The sequence below is a fragment of the Lichenostomus cassidix genome, chromosome 5 (genome assembly GCF_008360975.1).
Source record: "Lichenostomus cassidix isolate B80296 chromosome 5, HeHo_3.0, whole genome shotgun sequence".
Classification (NCBI taxonomy): domain Eukaryota; kingdom Metazoa; phylum Chordata; class Aves; order Passeriformes; family Meliphagidae; genus Lichenostomus; species Lichenostomus cassidix.
Window position 1 is genome coordinate 48582127 of NC_139486.1, and position 24130 is coordinate 48606256.

Below are 24130 nucleotides of genomic sequence, written 5' to 3' on the forward strand. Positions count from 1 at the left end.
ATCAGTTGTTACCACAGAAACTGCAACAACACAAGGCACCAGGATAGACAAAGCTCCTTCATTAAGAAAGGCAATCACTAGCAATAAAATTCTCTTCATCTTATCCCTGCTGTTCAAAGGGTGTAAAATGCTGGTATGTCACAGTTTCATTGCAAACCATGTAAATTCAGCCTTTTGTAGGGAAATGCTGTTGGTTAGGGACGTTGGAACACCTTGGGCAATGCAGGTTTCACTGAAATCTTGTATTTGTGCTGCTGTTGGATTAAGAAACAGCCCCACAATGTCAACCTAATGGAGCATAAAAGAATTTGGAAAGAATTAGCTACTACCTCTAACATTATTTAATGAATTAAGGGGAAGGTGTTTCGATGTTTTCCGCAGAAAATAGATTAAAATGCATTCAGATGCTCTTGTCCAGGTCTGAAAAGTGTGTTTGAGACTGGACTCAGTTTCCATGAGAGTGCTGATGGAGGTGACAAAACCCTAATTTTCTCATATCTTTTTCCTTAAGGCAGAACTATAGGTTGGCTACAGACTTAAAAACCCATTGGATTTAAGGGAATTTGTGGCTGCAGAAGTTGTAGTCAGGTTGTGTCTCCATGGCAATGCAAGGGTGGACAGGGACTCTTCTGGCATTGCTTTCCCTGGAAGCAGCTGTGCTTAACGGATGGAGAAAAGTAGGCATGGATTATTAACCTGATGTGCTTAAGGCCCTCAAGAAGAGGAAAGAACAGCATTTCTTCTCCCTAAACTCAGTACAGCCCCTTTTTCCTTTACATGAGCCTGCCTTTAGGCTTTGACTGCAGACTCATCAAGAGTGGACTTTTTAGGGATTCCCTGTGGGATCCAGTCTGCCCGCTGGGCTCTCCAAACAGGAGTTCTGTGAAGAAATAGAGAGGCAAAGGCTTTCCCACGCTTTAATTATGCATCTTAATATGCACAAACCACTCCCTATGCGCAGGAGTATCGCTATATTTTCATCTCTGCTTCTGGTGCTCACTGGACCCCTCATCCATTTGTAGCAAATGGTGGACACCACATTTGCCTCCAAGGGTCAGATTCCCACTGCAGGATGGGCAGGACAGAGCTGTGACCCCAAGCACAGGCAGTGTTGGTGCTTGTCAAACAGCACCAGCTCTGCTGCTGGGGCATTTGAGGTCACAGTTGAAGCAAAGGTAGCTTCAAGGAGCCAGCATTCCTTCTGGGTACTGTAAGGCAGTGGAAAAGATTCTGACGGCAGGAGGGAGAAATGATGAACCTCACTGTAATCTCACTGCTGAGTATCCTGTGAGATGCTGAGATTCTTTGCTTTAATGGGCTTGAGGCAGCTCATGTTCTTTTTAGGATAATGATTCAGTAGATTTTATAAGCCACACTCTGGCATGATAAACTTGCATGGATACCAACAAATTTAGGCAGAACTCCTAAGCTGCTCTAGACCTCTGTCTGATGGTGTTATATAGCTTTAAATGAAGATATTGCCATCAATCAGCTTGTCACCTTCTTTGCTACCCACTTGTATTAAATGATTTCCCTATCAGCTAAGATGGAGCACACCACTGAGTGTCAGATTATAAGTGTCTAGTGAGATTAGATACTGATATTAGATGGATAACATCCAGGCTGCTGCACAGGATCTCCCAGTATTGCTGTTGCCAATGTGTCCTGCTCCAGTCAGATAAAACCTTACTGTGCTGTGCTTCCTCACTTGCTTCACTTAACAGAGGATGTGCAAATGAGGGTTGTGTAAAGTCAGTCTCCTGAGAAAGTCCCAATATCTGTGAGCACTACATGAGCAATGTGGCATCAAATTCTGTACAAATAGTCTGGTACATTGCAGCACATGCCTCAATTCATCAGATGCCCTAGCAAGCTCTAGCCCTGTCTGGTTCATCTTCTTAAATCAGCAGCTTCCCAATCTGCTTTTCCTTGGGCTGGACTTTGACCAAAGATGATTTTAAAAAGTAATAATTGCAGTATTGGTAAAAAAAAAAAGGTCAGCTATGAGATCTGAAAACTGGTGAGACACAAGATGACAGCCATCCTTGGGGAAACCATCCTTCTCCCTGGGAAAACTGATTTTAATGTGTTGGAGTAGCATGGGATTTAAAATTGGATGCATGGGTGTTAACATAATGCCTTAGTTTCTGTCTTCTTATGATAGGAAAATACTCTGCTGAGAAAAAGCTAAAGATATTGAGAGACAGCATTTAAATTCCTGTTTCCACTGGTGGTATCCTTGTCTCATGGAGGGGCACAACCTTGGGAATATGCAAAGGGCCAACTGGGTTGATTGCTGGACTCTGATATAGGAGGCCAAAGGCCTTGTTGCAGATGTCTCTGGAGTATGTTAGAAACTATTTTATGGATGCTCTAGAAATATTCACAGATATGTAGGGAGTATTTGGTTATTCATAAGTCACACTAGTAGAAATAAGTAGATTGCTGTCGGTTCGTATTTTGAGGGATCAAAATACGTATGATAATTCATTAAACAATCACAGTGAATTTCTAAATTTAAAAATGTAATGACTTAGGGTCTTAGAGATTAATACTGGGAGAGGATGTCCTCTATTTTCTGTAGAAAGATTTTCTTTTTCCTAGTCTCCAGCTCCACATTTGTAGAAAAAAAGGAAATAGTTCTCAGAGTTTAAATATATATGTGGATGTATGTATCTATATAAATTAAGGTTATTTTGCTCATACTAATTATCATTGAAAACTATCTCAGTCTCCCTACTTAAATGAGCTATCGTAGCATGGCTTTGTTCTGTAATGGGGCCCTCTGAGTGTTCCTCCAAGAAAATAATAAATAACACTCAGGACAATAAAATAATAAAAGCAGTAGTATGCTTTCAAAATAATTTTGGGGATTTTGGTGGGAATTTTGTGTGAATTTTTCATGGTAGAAATGTTATTTTTGGAAATCTCTATATCTATTCCTAAGCTGCACCATTTGTCAGTCTTGAAACAGAATTTAGTTTTATGATGATGGTGCCCCTAATTCATGTGCTATCTTAAAATAATTCCCTGAAATTTGTGTTACAAAAGATTGGGAAAATAAAATACTTTTTTCTTGATATCCACTTTTTTTTTTTGGTGGGTGGAAAGTGAATATTGTTAAAAAATAAAAATTTCACCCCGTCACAATTATAGCTAAGAATTCCAGCTCAACTATACCAGCAAGTACTGTGGTCTACTATTAAAACAATACAAAACTACTCAAGAACTCCAAGAGAAGAGGTGAGCAGTGCTTTACTTAAGAGTCCTGCTTCAGGAGTTTAAGGTAGTCAGAAAATTCAGGCTCCTTGCCCAGATTTCTGTTTAGCAAGGAGCCTGAACTTTAAAGCTCTCAGTATGATGGCTGAGGTCAGCTAATTAACTGAAGAATTGCTATGAGCAAGCGTGGGAGCGTGAAGGGATCCTGCATGTTTGAGATTTAAAACAGGACTATTGGGCAATCCCAGGCACAGGCTGCTGAAAGAAGGTGAAGGAGTTCTGGTATATTTTAGTATTCTTTGTTACAGTGTGTGAGATCTGACTATGATGGAAACTCTGCCCAGTTCCCCTGTGGTGCAGAACACAAATAAGAATTTCAGTCGACTGGCAATAGTTTTAAATGGAGCACCTTGCAAGCCAGTATGGTCAAGCCACTAAGGGAAGCATCTGCAGAGGATGGTGAGGAGGAAGGTGGGAAGGGCAGAAGTTATTTTGCTGTTGAGAAGTGTTTCTACACTCCCCTTCCCTCTTGCGGGATTCCTCTCTCATTTGTGCCCTCAGGCACGAACAGCTCTGTTGACTGACATTGCACAGCTTTTCTTTTCACTGCAAATATCTCCCCAATCTCCTCTCAAGAGGTGGGTCTGGCTCACCTTGCCTGATGTCTTTCTCTTGGAGGTTGCACTGGCCAGCAGCTCTTGACCTTCTCCTTGTGTGTGGTCAGGAGGGGATGGGGGCAAGTCCATGTCCCTGCCTGCACCTTAGTGCTGGCACTCAGTGACTCCAAGATATTTCCATGTTTGCTAGAGGACAAAGATGGGTATGCATGGAAAAAGACCAAGATGATGTAACAGTTGCCCATCTGCCCAGAAAATACTGAGCCTTTGCTACCCTTCTCAGGGAGAATTACAGGATTTAGAGCAGCATGCACTGGAACTAAATACAGCAGAGACACTCCTGGACTTAGTATTATTGCTTTTGACTCATTTAAACCTATTGACAATGGTGAGTCTGGTGAAAAAGAATTTTTAAGCAGGAGGAGGTAGGACTTCCTTCTCATTTTTGTTAATTATTTCTTTTGATTAACTTAAGAAATGAGTTGGATCTTTGTGTACTGCAGATCACACATCTCATGAGAGAATTGAAAGAATACTTGCATGTCTCACTGGGGATACTGAAAGGATTAAGTAACTTTTGTTAATTATTTCGAATTTTTGGAAGTCGTTATGGACAGGGAAAATACTATTACAGTATTTTATATAATACTAGTATTAAATGTTGAAGTAGAATGGGGATACCTAAGATAATCTAAAACTTATCTTACACATTTAAAAATCCTCCTCTTTTTTGGCCATCCCCATAGGTCCTATTTCTGAAGATGCTCACTGTCAGCAATTTATAGGCAAATCACTGAAATTTAGGGATGCTCAGCCGTGGTGCTGATTATTTTTCTTCATCACAATTCACAATGCTTTCTTTAAGCTCAGTGTTGAAGACCAGGTTCTCAACTGGAGTAAGTGCTGGTGGCTGTATTCAGCTGAATATCTCTATGCCTTGTTTGTGCTAGATAAAGGTCGTGCCTGTATCCTGATATAGAAATGTCTCAGTTTGCTCTGTGAAAACTATTGCTTTTTGTTTTCCCAGTAGTAAAGATAGTGCAGAAGAAATAGTTTTCAAAATCCTGTTGGTCATCTGTCAGGTGGTTTAGAGTTCATTCTGTTCTGTTAAGACATGACATTTGTAGTGCAGGGCCTGGTGAGGGAGGGAGTAAAGTGGAGCAACCTCGTAGTTGCCAGCATCAGGAGAGGTAACTTGGAGGGCTTAGCTGGTATTATTTCAGAATAAAACCCTTTCTTTAGGGCTTTAACTCCTGCTGACTGTCTGAAATGCAGCTGCTGCGCTGCAGAACCTCCTGAAAAATTGTATCATATGGATAATTTCAGACTGTCAGCAGCAACAACAGTAGCAGGCAAGGAGAGTACAAAGAATGGGTTAAACCACAGACTTCTTGCCTCTTCGGTATTCCTGGATAATAATCCACCTACAGTGACTCCACTCTGTGGGTAGAAAATGCCTCCCTCTTTTTAAACCTAATTTATGCACTCCTTTGCCTTTTGAAAAGGATAGACACCAGCCAGGTAGAAGACTGCTCTGCTGCATTAGGGCTCAGAATTAACCATCCAATGTGTGCCTGAGGTGCGAGTCAATCTGCCAAGTCATAAATGTTACAAGCAGACATCTGACTACAGTGTGTATTTTTAAAGTACGCTTTTTGGCTATGTAGCCTTAGCAAATACTGTTCCTTCCAACCTGTGCTAAAAGGACAGGAATACATATGCTGTTAACCTGGCATGATATGAAATCTGCCATCAACTGATTTCCCCAGGGGATTTCTTCCTGCAGGGGCTGTGTGCTATGAGGCAGTGTCTCCCGGACGATTCCAAGTGTCCTTGACTCGGTCTGCAGTAAGCAGGAAGGTGCATGATAGCTTCTTCGTGATGCAGTGGTGGCATCTGAGGGGGCTGAGGGTGTGAAGGAAGCTCATTCCTCCATCCCCAACCCCACCCCCATGACAAAAAGGTTCTTGGGCTTGGATCTGAAGGGGTTGGTTGGTGAGAAGTTTCTATTTCTCCAGTAAAACTCAGACCTAGAAAATTCTGTGGTGGTTGCATAAGTACTGAAATTGCCACACAGCTAAAGCCTAAAAACCAAGCAATTGACTGGGGAACATATTTCTAATATAATTGCTTTTTGACCTCTTTTTTGATTCTGCTTTGAGTTTTGATTAACTTCACATTAATTATAATCAGTGAACACTGAGGAAGAAAGGGATGGTTTTGTTGGTTTGGATTTTTGCTTTTGGTTGGGTTTTTTTTTGTTTGTTTTTTGGTTCAAATTCCAGCAGCTTTCTTTTGGTATTCCATTTGGAAGAGGAGTAATTCCTGGTCCCTTCAGGAATTACTCAAGAAAAAAAAAAATGAACAGGGAGGTCAAATTTGACACTTTTGATCCCTTGAATTAGGTAGTGATATGAGCGATTTCAGGCCATCCCTGTGTGCCCTAAGGAATAATTCCATGGTAAATATGAGGTAGAATTAATCCTTCAAAAGCATTATAAATTTTTGAGGAACACAATGGCCCCTGAGAAATGCCCAAGGCACCCAGCCATTTTCTGCTCACCTACAGCAAGAATTACCAGACTATTACAGCAGAAAGCCTTGTGTTGCTTGTGTATCTGCAATACACTCTCTGGTCTGCATCCCAATCAAATGGCATTTTCAGAGACATTGGCATCTGCAAAGCAGATGTGCAACTGTTCTATCATCTGGCTTGCTCCCTGAATCTCCAGGGGAATAACTGGGCTACTCCTTGTCCCACCATACTGCCAGAAGAGGTTCAAGTGTCATTCTGCCATGTCAGTCTCCTGACTTCTCTGCCTCCCCGCTGATGTGTAACAGTACCTCTGCCACTTCTGGCTGAATGTTTCCCTGGGAAGTGATTAGCTCATCTTCAATATCTGCCTGATGCCTCTATGTCAGAGGTCTTGTAATACAGCGATGATCCTGGAGACAGAGCCAGCCCAGCTGAGAAAAAGGTGATTGCTCCCTCTCTGCTTCGTGCCCTCCTGTGATTGCTCAGGGAGCCACAGCATGTGTCAGGCTTCAGCACATACAGCATCTGCTCTGGCATTTTATTCCATAGGGTGTTGGTCTCTTGGAAAAGACCCACTTTGCTAGACACAGCTCTCAGCTCATACTTAGTCTGCCTGCTCTGGGAAGGCGATGTGTATTTTGACAACAGCCAAGATAAAAATCAAAGGTTCGTTCTTTTGCACTTCGGGGCTGAGGTATGACTTGCTCCTTCCATTCAAAACCTCTAGTCATAATACACAGCTTATGGAAACAAGGGGTTAATTCACTTAAACTATTTTCTAGCTTTATGGGGTTGCCACAAACCAGGACCAGTAAAAAGGTAGGGTCTGGTTAAGCATGTTAGTGTTTAACTTTATATGTTCTTGTATTAAAATGTCTTATTTGAGGAGATATACATTTAAATTTTGTCATTATGTAATTGCAAGTTATTTTTTAGATCTGTCAATAGTCTGTTAGGCACAATCTTCTGGGTGCATCTTGCATTAATTTTTCATCTGAAAGAGCAGAAACAATTTTGTGTATTCTTAACTGTTGTTTTGTAGATGCAGTGTTAAATGTTACTAGATTTTGCCTCCCTGCGCCACAAAAGCTTTGTTTTCTCATTTCCTGTCAATCTTATTGAGGAATGCTGAGTAATCAGAATGAAGCAAAGATAAAATTGCCTTCTGATCTCTCTGATTTATTTTGAGAAGACTTTGGTTCCCTCTGTGTCAAGGTGTCCTCACTTCACCTGCTTAGAGAAAACACGATAGTGGAAATTCATCTAGTGTCTCCAATTTATCTCTAAATTACTGTGCAACTGTTAGTCTCCACAATACCCAGACGAGGTAGACAAATAACGTTCTATTATCCTGATTATAGATGTAAATCATTACCAAGTTGTGGCTTGCCAGAGGTCTCATTTGAAGTCAGATTAAGAGCTGGTGCATTTCAGGGCTTCCCACATAAGATTGTAACACTTCTGTTTGCTACCTTATCTCCTTGTTGCTTCAGCTCCATCACTGTATCTGCCACTGAATCTTACACACATTTTCATATTGGAGTCCTCAGTGAACAGAATACATTAAAAAGTCACAGCTTTTCATTAGACAGCAAATATTCTCAATTAAAGATTGCTCATTTATTCTAGACCTTTTTTTTTTAATTAATGTGATCAAACAAGGGCAAAGGAGTGAATGAGAATCATCCTCAGACTAATTCCTATATGAGGATCACTGCTGAAGCCAGCACAGCATCTTTTAGCCTGGCAGAGCAGGTGCCTGTGGCATGCTCTCACTTCCAAGAGTGCCCTATATATTTAAGCCAGTTGTTTTCTCCTGAAATCCCATTTGGTTTTGGATCACAGCTGACAAGAGTCTGTGCGTGTGGTGAAGGACATCATTCTTGTGCAGGACTCCTGAGTGGAGAACTTGGTTTGGCTAGGTTGGAATGTTGAAATATCCACTCTCGAGCTCTTAAGGAGATGAGATTTGGCCTCCTTCTCTCTTTTTTTGTCCTGCCCAGCTCTTGTGCCAGCCATCAAGGTGTCCTACCTTCACAGAAGAAAATGAGTGCATCAGAATGCGCTGTCCAAAATCCTCACGTGTCCTTACAGCAAAGGTTTCTCCAGAATTAGCACTGGGGATAATACATGAAGCTTTTCACGTGGAGCCTAACCTTTTTTTATTATTATTTTTTGGCAAACTTGCAACAGCAAAATCTGCTCTTTTGACCAAAAAATCTCTTACTGCAATCTCCCTTCCTCCTGGGCTCTTGTGAAGGCTGCTTTCTTGCTTGCAGCACATGCAGAAGGTATTGCATATTGTTAACTCATTTGAATTATTCTGACTAAGTTGGTCTCACCTTGCAGAAAAAGGATTTGCTCTAAGTGGCCACAATCTGAGATCTTAAACTCTTGACAGTCTTTTCTCTACTGTCAAGCTGCTGATTTGTCATCCTGTGCTCCCTTTCCAGGTTCCTAACTCTGAGGGGTGAGTGAACATTGAGGGGTGAGACTTCGCTTTCCCTATAGTGATTTGTTTTTCTGGTTCTGAACACCCCTTCCAACTCCTATTTTTAGGAGATACATCCTACTCCAGGCATTTCCCTTCTCACTGCTTACATTGCAACCACTGTTTTCTGCAGTGGTTCTTCAGAAGAATGTCCTCACGTCTGATGGAGACTGCAGTTCCTCCACTGCATAGCATCCCATGCTCTGTGAGCCAGAGAACAGCTATTCAGCAAGAATTAAAACACTGTTTAAAACCCAGAATTGGTGCCACGGCCTCTGGGTGAAACAGGAACTATCAGAAGGACAACAGATGTTGATGCTTCTAAAAGGGAGAATGGTTTTGTGTCCAGAAAAGGTTAAAAATTACAGTGCTAGGTTGAGAATCATTTGAGGATATTTTTTCTGACCTACATGGAAAGCTGTTTATATTCCCAACTAATTTAAAACTAACCAAACAAAAAACACCCACCTCAAACAAGCTAAAGGGCTGCAAGAAGATGGATGTGTATTTGTAAATAACTCAATGGAAATTATAAAAACAATTTGGAAAAAAAAGGAGATCCTCTTTTCCTTGAAAACATTCAACAAGGTTTGTAATATTTGTCCTTCAGACCTCAAACAAGCAAGGCTTTTTTCTTACCTAAAGATTTTAGCAAACTCCGTGCAGAAAGTTATTTCCTATTTCTCTCCTGGTCATTCCCGCTTAAACTTTGCTGCTTTGTTCTTTTTTCTGACTATCATTTTAATTTTCATTTTTTTATTAAGTCAGTGTGAGGGTAGAAAAAGAAACTAATATTGGGGAAAGGGGGGGGGAAATTTGAGGTTTCTCTTATGGAGAAAAGGGGAAAACTTTGAGTAAATGTTATTTGAGAGGAGAGGGAGAAATGGTAGGAAAATATATATTGTTGGCAAAATGTATCTACATTTACTTGTCCAGCTCTATATGTGAAATTGTGGAATACATACAATCTTGTTTTTTATCCAAAAAGTCTGTGTATTGTGAGGCTTCCTAAATGTCATCTGCAAAACTTCCAAAAATGCAAAGCTCCAAAAAGATCAGGTCATGAATCTTTTCCCTTCCTTGCAACTCTCATGAGTAGCTGAATTTGAAAAACAAATAGCCTTGTGCAATAAATATTAGAGAGGCTGGTGACCAGCATGGTGACTTTACTTTTGGCTCATGTCTTCCTGTGTGTTAAAAGAAAAATAATAAAATCACTTCTTCAGCATAATGGGAGATTGAAATCCATGAGTGACCATTAAGCATTTTGATCAAGGCAGATGTATTTAAAAAAAAGAATGTGTTCTACCCTGAGCTGTGAGCCTGTGGTGGATTTTGTTAACTAGAATTTGTAATTTGGGCTACTGAGTTGGCTTAAAAGCATTTTTGTGGCTTGTGGGCATTTTAATAGCAGGACTACACTGACTGTAATTGGGAATTATGCAGTTTGAGAGCTTCATGCCATCCTGAAATTTTTCTTGATTACAGCTAGTACCCTATGCAGTGTAGGTACTAAATGGAATATATTTTTTTTCATTTGTATCCAGCTCCTTATTGATATTTCTGTCAAAATACAGTTTCTGGTCTCTTGATAAACACAGTGCAAGACTTGTGAATATAATTTTCACACAATTTCTGGATGTACTTCTGAGCCTTTTGCCTCTGTGTACATTACAGCACTTTAGACTAAGCTACTGCTGTATCTGGATGGTCATACAAACTCATAGCACAAGTCTCTCTTTTATTTTTTGTTTTCTGCAGTTGTCAAACTGAGGAGCAAGGGACGTCACAGAAAAGTATTTCTACTATAAGTTTTCCTGTTACTAAAATTAATGATGTGCCCACAGTTATCGTAAGTGGAAATTGCATCTGTGAGACTGACATTGCTAAATAAAACCTGGTTGACTACTGGGATGAACAATATCCTCAGATATCCTCGTGGCAATAAAAATAAAGGCAATTATTCCTAACATTCACATCTAGGACCTCTGCTTAAATTTACTGCAATACTTGTGCCTGTAAACATACACACGTACATCTCACGTCTAAAATAGATTCAGGAAAATTAGAACAAAAATATTAGATGTAATTTCTCACTGGTCTGAATTAGATCTTGCTGCTGAAGTCAGGAGCAGGAAAAGCTTATAATTGCAAGAAATGCCTTCAAATCAAAGTGCAGCTCTGTGTGTTGTTCTCAGCAAACATATAGCTATGTTGAAATCCTACCTGGATGAAGAGAGAGCAAAAACCGCTTCACATTGGTGCTTATAAAAATGATACCCAAATGGTCAAAGCAAAAGCCTGTGGATACACAGTGCCCCTGTTCAGCACTCTGTGTGTAGACCCAGGGAAGAGAGTAGCTGCCTGCTTTACCCAGTTTTATTTCCTATCTTATAGAGGCTGTGTAATGTAAGTCTCTGAATAAAGGAAGAAATGTGTTCAATTGCTTCAAAGGAGAGTTCTCCACCTGGCTGCAGAATGAAAGTAAGTATAACCTCCCCAGATTCCTACATATGAAGCATAACATTCCCCTGTTTGCAAGAATGCAGCAGGAGCCTTGTGGATATGTCCCCTTCCTTTGAATTTTCTTACAAGGTGACCTTCATCCTAATTGTCTTGAGTATTTTGCCCTTCAATATTGAATACTTACTTCAAATTCTTATCATATTTTGGTTACAGTTTGTCCTTTTGCAGAAGCTTTTAAAATTATTTTCATAAATGGCTGAGACGCACAGAACCTTGTTGATGCAGGGTGATATCAGTACTGGCAGTCTCCTTATCAGATGATAAATAGATGCACAAAGCTACCACAATGAGATTTCAAGTTTTTAATGCTTAGAACCTTTGGGGATCAACTTAGAGACCCTCTGCAGTTGTCATTGACTTCTAAGAGAGCTACAAAAACTGGGATCCAACTCCGAAATTTTTGTTTTATCAACATTTATATCTCAAGGGGACTTTGATTTAATGCAGGATGTCAAAGGCTTCGCGAGACCACGGAGACAAGCCTCAGCCCAATGCCTGAAACCAGCTTGTGATTAGCTTGTTTTCAGACGTGGTAGCAAGTCTTTTGGATGTCAAACAGAGAGTCTTGAAAACACCATTCCTCCTATTTCAACAGCACAGTTTAAAAAAGTACATGTTTAATTGCAAAATAGGCTGGAATTGTTTTCATGCAGAAAGTAAGGGATTTAGGAGCGCAGCTTTAAACTTCCTGGTTTTTGCTCATATTCCTGCCACAGTTCCCAGTAATATTTCTCTTTCATCTGCATTTGCCGTAGTTCCTTCTTTCTTACTTTCTAATAATTTAAGAGACAAGATGACAGAACAGATTAAAAAATATCTATAAATAATACCGTACGTAAAGAGGCATTTACCCACTGAGTCTTAAAACTCATTCCCTGATTTGGATCTATTTTTATAAGCTTCATCTCACTTGACACTGACAATGATTCACATAAATATTAAGTGTTCATTTTTAGTCCAGTGCACATAAGTGAAGCTAAACTGTAGTGTTCTTTGGATTTTTTACCCTGAAGGTCCTTTCTTAGGACGGAAAGAGGGTCAGGAGGATTCAGTTCTTAAGCACTCTACAATCATCACATATTAGCTAGTGTAGATGTAGCCTTTTAAAATTTTTCAATGACATTCACATTTCAAATTTTTTTTTTGGGGTGACTTTTTTTTTTCTTCTGTAGGATATAAAAATATGGCATGTTATCCTGAACTAAATTCTAAACCCGAAGGCTGTGGAATAATGTGACTTCTTATTTATACCTCTCTGTTGTGTTGTGGTTATGTTCAACTCTATCACTATTCCTTTGCTGTATCTTGTTTTTTAATTAAAGCCGTCTTGAAATGTTTTATTTATTGTCCAAACATTTTTTTCTTCGGACTACACAGCAGAGCTATTTTAACAATGAAAGAAAATATTTTTTTTTCAATGTTTGTCACTTCTAAATCCCAACACAATTGTATTTCTGTTATAGCAGGAGTAGATTTGATAACAGATGGTAAAACTGCAATACTGTCTCCGCTTCATTAGCGCCCCTGGCAAGTCTTCCTATATAAGGTAAGTCACAGCAGAGAGGGATATTTAATAATGTACCTTTCACAGTTTCCAGTAAGATTTTGAACTAGTTTTAAGTGTATCATGAAGGCAGTGAATGTAATAGCTAGAATGTCCATTGATCACTTCTGTGTTGGTTGTTAAAACTAGAGCATACGTGCTGTAAAAGGTTCTGATCTAGCAAAGACTTGTTCTAATGCTTTTCCAAGTTAAATTTATGCTGGCAATAGTTTAATTGAGATCACTTTCCTTTAATGGTGATAATATGTTTTTATTAAAAAGTAATAAAATGTAAGTGATCAATCTCCATTTAAATTAAAAGAATGTTTATGTTAAAATATTGATGAAAAAGCAGCCTTCAGAGATTTTAAGAATGCTTATATTTCCATGACACGACTGAAAGGTGACAGATTGATAGCCCTGGGAAACGTAGGTCTTTTCAAAACAAATTATGTGATGTGTCCTCACACTGACTTTGGAGCTTGCTTTGCAGCATGGCAGAACTGCTCAGACTCTGGGGTGAAAAAGTCTTCTCTAATTCTGCATATCATCTACTCTGCATATCATCTCCTACTTTTCTGTGCATTTTGCCCATTCCTTCTCCATAGGGGCTGCACACAGATCCCTAAATCGTTGCACATGGCTCACCCTGGAGTCCAATGCATGAGGACAACATATGGTTATTTCCTAACGGGAACTGGCTTCCAACAAATGGGTGACGGAAAATAAAATGACCAGTGCTGTCACGTGCCAGCATTAGACCATCTCTGGTAATGCCACTATATATATGTGTTTTCTGCTATTGATCTTGCTGAATTCAGTAGCCCAGAATTACCACAGAAGAACAGCCTCTTATATCCACATTATTGGGAAATGCTTCTTTGCCATCTCCCCAATAGATTGGTTTGTGAATTCCTCATGCTGTGCAAATTGGATCAACTTCACTAAGTGCCCAGATTATACAGCTTTGTGAAGTGGGGAGGCCTCCTGGGCAAAGATGGATGAAAATTTGAAATCATGCAGTTGGAGGAAAGTATTAAATTTGAAATTTCACAATCTAAGGAAAAGACTGTAGCCACTAGATCATTGCATCAAGGGAACTGTGTCACACTACAAATATCTCCTGTTTTAATTTGAGTATGTTTTTGAAAACAGCTTATATTAAGTACGTATTTGGCAAGTACATTTAAAGGACATTTCCTTTTAGTGAAGGAAAAATATGGGCATCAACAAGGCTTTGATATAAGGTAGTTGTCAACAGTAACAAGGCATTTCTGGGCACAGCAGAAACAATACTGTAGGCACTGGGAAATTTTAATATGCATTTTTAAAAATTATAACTGCAGGGTTGGTGTTTTGGGAATTCTAAGCTTGAACTCACATGGTGACACCTTTTAATGAGTCTTCCCTCAGTAGTGAAGATGTAGGAAGTGACTGCTAGATTTCCTGGATGCAGCAGTGATGGAGAAGGTGGTGATGGAGAAGCCCTGCTGTCTGTGCACTGGTCACCACAGCTCATGCACATACTGCACCTTTGAAAGGATCACAGCCTCGGGTGATCTTCTGCTGCAGTCCAGGTTGGTTTGGAAAACACTACATCTGAGTATAGTGTAAAGTCTTCCCTTAGATGCTGTCAGCTTGCTGTTTTTATAGTACAAGCATTCAGAGGTGTCACAGAAATTATAACTCTATTGTGCTAGTTACTGTAATAAACATATAGTAAGGGAGAGAAGAAAAAATGCAAAGCAAGTAATTTTGCTTTTCTATTTTGAAAATGACAAACCAAGATTAAGCATCTTATATGATTTCACACACAGTAAAATTCCCAGAAAATGAAAAAGTCTCAAGTATGCCCAAATGATGTGCCATACTGAGCTAATAAAACATGGTGTTCATGTGCTTGTGCCACATTTGCTGAGCTATAGGTGTGTGACCTGCCATTGCACTACTGTCATGCTGCAAATGCTTTCCCTGAGAGGATTCTTCAGAGCTAACATAGGCAAGCAAGTAGGACTTCGGTCAGATCTTCAAACAAATGCTCACTCCATATAAACTGCATTAATTCAGTTGCTTGCAATCATTTGTCCAAATCTCAGGTTTGGGGGCTTTTTTCCGGTTTTGTTTTTTGCTTTCTAGTAAATTTCCACCATGTAGGTCTGTGTACTCGTCTGAGGACATGTGGTTATGTTCTGAATGAATTTTAAAAATCACCTCGTAAGAACAAAGGATTACCCTGCTGTCCTAACTAAGATATCCTTTAACAACAGTAAATGCACAGTTTTAGGAGTTCCTTTAGCTGATGGTAGTATGGACATGAAGATAAATTTATAGTTTGGAGTTGAAGATGCTATAGAGTTTTTACTGAATTTCAACCATTTTATTTGCTGGTAGTCCATGCCACTGACATGGTGAAAACTGAGCTTCTTTGCTTCGCAAAACAGGTTCTCCAAAAGATGCTTGCTTCAGAGCAGTGAATGCACTTTTGCACTATTGATTTCCTGCTGCTTAGACATAACTAACATTTTAAGTAATCTATACAGTTTTGAAATTTACATTAGGTCTTTTAATAAAATCACTAGCACCTCAGGGACTTCTTGGTAGGATAGAAAGTGAACTCCTATCAACTGAACACTAAATTTCAATATTACTTAAGCAAAATTCAGACCTAAGCTGATCTGCTACTTCCCCAAAACCAGAAAACCAAACACCACCCCACAGGAATTTCCTCAGTCCAGGTATTGGTTGAGCTATCACAGCACAGGCAGGTTGTTCTTGGTTTGTCTTTATAAGTGTTTTACTGAAAAACTCTGAGTTAAAATCAGTTCTGCATTATGCGGGACACATTCCCGGGAAGTGCTAAGACGTACTGTCACTAGATTTCTTGCAGAGCTCCACACTAGAAGTGAAGGGGAGATCCATGCTAAAAAGGGAAACGGGAATAGCACAATGTGGCTGATATCATGTTGTGGTGTTTTTAGAGTAGAGATCAAAGGCTGCTGTGAAGGCAAGCCCTTTTGCATTACATGTTGTGGCAATTACACAATTGTCCTTGTCCTGAAAAATTTTACCTGAAATAGGTCTGCATGGGTCTCTGGTTGGATCCCACTAAAATCAATGATAGTTGGGACAGTGGCCCTACAAGGTGGAGTGGGATTTTAGTGATGGTTTGTTAGCTTCTTGCCTGTGTCCTTTTCTGTTCCAGGACATGACCTCCCTTCTGCTGGAGGTTGTAGGTGCTCAGTATTTTAGAGATTTCTTCCTATTCATTTTGTTTTGAAGTTTGTTATCAAATCTGAAGCATTCTGACTGAAGGTTTTAATTTAATTAATAACTGGATAAATCAGAAAACTTGGCCTTTACCATCTATACCTGTCAGGTGATCTGGTGTAAAAAAGACTGCAAGAAGCCCAAACTGAAAAATAGAACAGGGTTATTGGAATGAATTGTCAGGGGAAATCTGCAGCTAAATTTCTGATATATGTTAAATAAGTAACCCGAGTTGACCAGACCTGTCTCTATTTACGAATATGTTTTTTGAGGGCAAACGTGGGCAGCAATAGGAACCGTGCTGCAGTCGAAACAAGTAGTTATTAAGTAACTGTTGATGTATCTCTCTGTACATCGGAATTATTTGTGAATGGGTAGCTGATCAAGGAAATTCAGAAAAGAAGATCAATTTGATCTGGTTGTTTAGATGAAAATGTATGTTTTAGCTTGTATTTGCCTCTGAAAATTATAAGACTTGGTAGCGATAGGTTTTGCCTTTGTTATTTAAAACCAAATAATCAATTTTATTGCTTCTTAAAAGGGACACTCTTTCGCAGGTTTTCAAGTAAAAAGCCAATAGGGTATTTTAAGCTATTTCTTGTAGTCACAACACCTCAGTGGTCCTGACCCAAGATTCTTCAAAGTAAATCTAGCAGTGCTGAGATTTACTGCTGCTCCTGAAGTATCAACATAATTACGTAAGTGTGTGCCAGCAGTGTGTGCCTGTGTTGGTGGCTCATGTGCAGCACACACATTGCTGGCTGTCTGCAGTGCACTGAAACCTGAGATTTATTGCATTTACAAAAGGCCATTACAGTGCAATTTTAACTTACTGTCATTAAAGGGTCTTACATCATAAGCAATCACTGCAAAAAGCCTTGGCCTGAGATTTATTCATAATTTTTATTGCATGATTTATTAGCACCTCTGTTACATTTTATAAATCTTATCAGAAAGAAATTAAAATCAATTAGGGCCTGGTCCTTTCACCTTTACCCACGTTGGGTGGTACCTTGTTCTCAGCCTGAAGGAAACGGGGATATTCCTGGAGTAAGCTATCACTACAGGAGTAGGAGTGAAGATAGCAAAATCTGGTTACTTACTGAGCACAGGAGAGAGATGTAAAAATTATTTTTGAAATGAAAGCATTTGGTTTATATTCCAGGGGGAGGAGGTGGTTCTCCATGGATTCATAGATTTCTCTGATTTCATCCTATGCTACCGCTTCTGTGTACCATTTGGAGTGAATCATATATTTATGTAATTCAATATTCAGTAGAGAAAGCCAAGTCAGCCTTCTAAACTGTTCTTTCTTCAGATCAAATTCAGCACATAGTAACTGAGAAGCTAAATGTGAGACAATTGCAAAGATCTCAAAATGGCTTTTCTATTAGTCTTATCCCCCAAGAATGCACCAGAATTTCATAAAATCAAGCTTATACAAAATAGAAACTCAGTTTTGCTATCTGTATTTGCATGAGAAAGAATTATGCACTTGATTATCAATTAGGGCCCAATTTTTCAATCTGAATACCCCTGCTTGCCCTTTCTATTACGAAACACAGCACATGGATATGATTTAGATGAACATTAATTGAAGTCATGTGGTTTAAAGGGGGATGCATTCTGTAGTCCTTTGCAGTAAAAAATGCCAATAAGATCATGATGAGCTTTGTCAGTACTAAAGCTCCATGTTTTGATGCAGTGTGCTAAAGATGCTCATGTTTTTAAAAGATTACGAAAATATATATTTGAATATTTATGCTCCTAATAAATTGTTAAGATCTATTGCACTTCAGTGCTTTGGAATGGAAATATGCACCATGTCTATTAAAGAAGCAGTACACAGCAATTAATTTGTTATCCCGAACCATAATGCAGGAAAATTTATTTCTATCCTTGAAGTTGGTGGTAATTTTGGCTTTGAGTTTCAATAACAGTAAGGCTGGGCCCTCTGTTGCTGATTTGCTAACATCTCTCCTTATGTTGAGGGAAAGGCAGTATGTATAGACTTTACTAAAGTACTACCATAAATATACACAGATCAGTCCTGTTTTTTACAAATAAGAAAGACAAATACTGTTAAACATTAGCCCGCACAGCAGAAGGGAAGAACAAGAAGGAAAAATAGTTTTCCTAGGTATAGTCTAATATACCACATTTTTGTGAGCAGTTCTAAAATAGAAATATTAAAATTGATCCACAGATTTTTTATCCTTTGTCTCATGACAGACCAACAGAGAATACCAGTATTTTGTTGCCTTTTTTTTCCCTAACCAAAACCAAAATAGCAAATGTCAGGAGAAGGGCAAAGAAAATAACTGAAGGCACATAGGAATGGATTAAAGAGAGAAGGGACCAAATATCTTTCTGAACCCAGTCACTAAATTCATATTGATTTCAGTGGCACCACGGTTACATTTGCAGAAATATTTTGGGGTGGTTTAATTTTGAAGTCCTTCCTCATATGGAAATCCCACTCAGCATCGTAGGAGGTGGCAGCAATAGGAAGGCATATATATGTGTATGCATATGATGGTATGATCCATACAATCATAGCCTTGGCTAAATCAAGTAAATTTTGTAACCTAGAAACATTAAAATTAAGTGAGATAAAAAAAAAATAATTAAAATGGCAACAGATGCTGTTCTTTTTTAAGGTTTTAGAATAATAGAAATTAAATTGGAAATAGGCAAATAGATTTAAAAAAAGGTCCTTGAATCAAAACTGCTAAGTCTGTACTAGGCAGCCATGGATTTGTCAGGTGGGTAACATCATCCCTCTCATCTCCCTGTGAGATCGTGACTTCAAAGAGATTGTAAGATCTTCTGGGCAGACATCATATCTTCCTGTGCATTTCCGAAGAGCTCAGACTGGTGAAGTCATGATTCTGCATGGCTATTCTGATACTTTTAATTTTTTTTTCTCTGTGTGTGTGTGGTAGTTTAAAAACATATTCCTTCTGAAGTCGCATGGACAATTCCCCAGAATTACTTGTGTACCTGCTCCCACCCTGACCAACTTGACAGGGACTGGATGTGGGATTTGGTGTGAGCAGTGAACACTACGTGGCATTGCAAAGGTTTCTTTGGTCAGGATGCAGAGAAAACTACCATGCTCACTAATAGGTTATATAAGGATTTGCAATAACATGTTCCTTGATAGGAGAAAATAGGAATAAAATGGAATTTTAGGAGCTATATTAATAATGAATGACAGAATGGTAGTTAATAGATGTCTGTAATTCCATTACACTACAAGTGGAAGGGTAACCTCATTTGATGTAGAAATATTCTCATTTTTCCAGAGCTGTAATGCAGCATGCAGTTAAAATTAGGCTGTCTTGTTAATTGTCAAAGTATATGGTGAGAATTCCTGCAGCCAGCTTCAGTGCAGGATTAGATATGCCTCTGCAGGGGAGACCTTCCAGAAAGGCTCAAGGTGGGAGAGAGCTCCATCGAGGCCCCTTTGAAGCTGTCCCTGAGGAGGGTAGAGGAAAGCAAGTGGGGTAGGTCTCATTCATCCCTGCTCTCCCTGTCTGCTCATGCCTGCTGGGAGTCCCCAGACCACTGTCTGTGAGCGCTCCTGTGCCAAGTGTGTCCTGCATCAGACATCTGTGGGATCAGCTCCCCTTGTGCAGGATGAGAAGTATCTGTTCCCACTCCCTGATACCTGCCTCAATTCCTGAGCTTAGCCGTGTTGCCAGGGTAAGGAATGAGCAGAATTGCCCCAGCTTCTAATCCTCAAGCATGGTTATTCAGGAACTAGGATCCCATAAGCCTTTTTATACCTAAGAGTTGTACTTTATACACAGAAAAATCTGTTTAAATGAACACAGCAAGGTTGAAATGCTCTTGAATATAAAAAAGGAAGATGGAAGAAATCCCTGGGGAATACCTTTTTCTCATCTCTTTACCACTGTCCTTTTTCCTGTCTCCTTCTCAGTGTCAGAAACTCGTCCTTCAAAAGTCACCCACTGAGAAAAGCAGATTCTTCTGCAGGATGTGAAGGGAAAACATGAGGGAAGGGTGAGTGAGAGTTTTGCTTTTTCTCTTACAGATCAAAGTGGTACAGCATATGCCAGGATTGCAAGTCAAGCTGTTGAGGACTTTCCATAGGACCCCAACCAACTTTTATTTAAAAACAGTAAAAATGTTTAGTTGGAAGGACTACAAAAGCTTTCCTGAGGGTTCATTAATAACGCTTAACTGTCCAATATGAATGTGAGCACTAGCGCAGAATCTCAGCTGAAAGCTCCTCATTCCCCCAAACACTGAGTAACCCAAGCAATGTGAATTAATACAAACACAACCTTATCCTGCTGTGGAGGAGGAGGAGGAAGGGGAATAAATATGTTAGATACCTGCAGGCCAAACTCTCCAGGAAGTCAGTAGGAGCTTTGCTAGAGGAAGAACAGCATGACCAGACATAAAGGAAAGAGGATGCCAAGAAAATATTTTTCACACATTTGTGTACTGAGGGACCTATGAAGTCTAGTAAGTACAGAGGGCAGGAACTCTACTACAGCATAACTGTGCTGCTTTAGCGTACCTCTGTAGCTTTCTGGGTGGCTATTTCCTTCTTTGTGCCTACTTAGGAAAAAGAAATTTACAAAGTTGTCTGATGATGCGAAAAAAGACAGTTTTAATGAGCTCCAAAGAAACATCTTGCCAATTTTAGGTGTATGCAGTGATATTTAGCTGTCTGGACAGATGCTTTTGATGATCCTCTGGATGCCTGGATCTTTTCCATCACCTTGTCTGGTACTCTGTTCAGACGTCCAGATACCAGACTTTGCCTCTGATACCCAAATGTGGATTCTTTAAGTTAAGGAGAAGTGTATTACCCATTTATCTTACTAAGATAGGTATCTAAGGAAATCTGTCATTTGAAACAAGCTATCTTTTCTTATTACAGATATGGAAGATGATGCAATTTTTGAAGTGTTTCCTCTTTTTAGAAAGAACTACATTATTTAAGAAATTGGTGTGCAGAAAACTAGAATTTAATTAAAATTAGCCGCTATGGTTTTAAGAAGCAATTTTTAACTGTGTTGTACCTAAAGACAAATGATTAGTGACTGGGAGCTTTGCCTAATCAAAGTAAGTTAAGAAATACACAAAATTTGCAGAGCTAGCTGATTTTGCCTGACATACACAAATACACTTCCAGTATTCTCTGGCCGTCTACAACAAGATCAGAAGTAATTGAGTATGAGTCAGGTGCAGGTGAAGCAAAACAATCAAATGTACTTGTATTTGCAAGCCGTGTCCATCAAAATCCTCCAAGAATGGCTGGATTTGAGTAAATGTTGAGCTTTCCATAGACAGTTCCTAAACATTCACTGATCTAGTGTACCAGATACAGTCCAGAGAATCTTGCTTTATACGGATATGCAGATTTTAATTTAATCTTAATATTCAGAGATTGTATTCCTTTTACTTGCCCAAGTGTAACACTATGATGGTTATGTAAACTGATGCTTACATTGAGATGTTATTTTGACATGTGTTTTGGTGCCATATGTAAACATAAAATGTGTATAATAACCACCCTTAGTACAGGTCCCAGCTTCATTTAGGAAGAGAAAATTCTGTGATTTTTTTTTTTTTTTTTTTTTTACAAAATGGCAATGTGAATTTAGATTTTTGCACAAGTGAATTACAGTTTGTAACTGAAAGTAGCTTATGCAATTAGAAGTGGGATAACAGTGGATTTGTTGCCTGACTCTACCAATGATTGCCTTAATATGCCATTCATTTGTTAATGATGTTATCAATTATTTTACTATAAATTAGCTATTGTGAGCTTGAGGTCTTTTGCAGTGTCTCTCTGTTAGGTTACAGGAGCATAAATCAAACTCCCATCTCTTTTTACAACCATAACCATAACATATGGCTTTTATTAGGAAATGTTAAGTGTCTTATAATGTCTTCTTAATGGACAGTGTGTGCATGTGTTGATGAAAGCCATCTTCCTTCATGCAAAATATTAATTATTGCATGTGGCCTACGTCTCCATAGATACAAGTTAAAGATTCATATTTAACCCACAAAATATTCAGTGTACTCATATTTATCTAGTTTTAACAATCTTTTAAGGAAAGAACAAGTTAGAGGTAAATCAGGAGTTGAATTCTAAGAGGTATGCACAAGTGATTGTGAATAAATGGTAGTACATCATCCACTCCAAACCACCCTTCTCAACAAACACAAATAATTTTATAAAACAGCTATTGCTAAATTAAGATCCCCTTAGAGGATTACCCTCCTAGAATTCCAGTCTGTGCATCACAAAGACACTTAATATTGTTTATAAATTTTTGTCCTTCACCTAAAGTATCCTAATGCCTCCATGCAAAAGCGTGGTTTAGACTCTGTATCCTTTTCACTGGGACAACATTATCTATTTGGCTTTTAAACCACTTCCCAAAATCTAGAACAAGCACATTACTTTCACCTGAAATGTGTTTTACCAACAGATTCCTGGGTACCAGAGAGAACTCCTATTCAAAAATCGCCTGCCAGCACTGGACTTGATTAATGGAAACCAAGCATTTTGAAGGATACCCTCCAGCCTTGCCTCTCCATTTCCATGTTTCCTTGGCAGAAATCAGGGATTTGAAAGCTGCAATACAACAGCATCATCTTTTCATCTTGTGGTAAATATTTTATTATTCCTTTATCCTCCCTGCTTTTTAAAGGAATTCATTTAAAATATGAACTCCTTTGTTCAAGGAGGAAGTCTCCAAAGGGTATGCAAACAAGAATTTTTAGAAATGCAGCAAGATATAACTCCAGGCTCTGCTCCAGCTTTCCCCATTCATTCAGTTTGCAGACCTGGTGTCTCCCTCCTGGAGATCTCAGACCCAAAGTCTCTGGCAGCTGCTATTCCACCACCCATTCATACCTGGCCAGCTCCCCTCTCCTTGCTCCTTAAATTTCCACTTCTCTTTCCTCCATCCATCTAATTGTCTCCCTAATCTGATCTCACTTCTTTGATCCTCCTCAGGAACAGTGATCATCCTCCCCGACCAAAGCACCACTCATCCCTACCGAGGGCTGGCAGCAATTAAGCTGTAACAAAGGTACATTTAAAAGAAGAGTAAAGCCTATGCAATTCTTTGTGAAGGCACTATCCTCTATCTGTTTTCCTACTTATCAATATGAGAATCTTGGGAGTTAATCCTGCTGCTATTCCTGAAGTAAATGTTTTCATTACTTTTGATTTCAGGAGCAGAATCAGGCCCTAATTAATGTAATTATCCACATAGCACAAGGAAGTGCATACTTAAAGCAGTCTGATGAGTGTTACAGACCATTTTTATCCACACCTATGCTGTGAACTGCACCAGTGTGCATTCCCTTTCCAAAACAACCGCAGGCACCAGGAGGGGAGGAGTTGTCCTTCAGTAGCAGGCAAGAAACCTGTCAAACACAGTGTCCCTTCTACATGAATGAAAACCTTTCCTCTGATTAATACTTTGCATTTCCCACAAGGGAAAAAGACACAGAGTGAAGAGGCAAGTGAGCAGCTGAATTACCCATTTTCAGAGAAGTGTGTTCATAAATATTTAACTTGGTATGTATGAGAAAAGAGAAAGGCACTGACTCCCTTTCCAGTCCAGGCTGAAACTCTCCAAATCCCCTGGTACCCCTGGGACTGCCTGCTCCCATAATCCTTTCTGCATCTCATAAAGGGGAGAGAGCCATTAGCTTGTAAGAGGGCTGGACAAGGTGCCTCTCTTTATTGGGGGATGTCTGACTGTAAAAATCTATGCGTGGAGGGAAATTACCTGGTATAATGGAGATCTCTCTGGCCCATGAGTAGGACCCTGCCCCAAGCTGGTTTAGGAGTTTTAGGAGCCTGTTAGAAAATAAGGGTCTCTGGAGGCCTGTGTACAAGTACACAAGCTCAGGCCTTGGCGTCT

At 39.4% G+C, this 24130-nt stretch overlaps 1 protein-coding gene and 1 long non-coding RNA gene across 6 annotated transcripts in view; one reads left to right on the forward strand and one right to left on the reverse strand.

The window, feature by feature from the left end:
* KCNC1 (potassium voltage-gated channel subfamily C member 1) overlaps positions 1-24130 on the reverse strand; it is a 125395-nt gene that overhangs the window by 99849 nt on the left and 1416 nt on the right. The window lies entirely within an intron of this gene.
* LOC146436584 (uncharacterized) lies at positions 9125-13627 on the forward strand. The gene is made up of 5 exons (XR_014852710.1): positions 9125-9451; positions 10625-10659; positions 11261-11347; positions 12853-12935; positions 13541-13627. It is a non-coding gene; the product is annotated as an uncharacterized LOC146436584 (long non-coding RNA).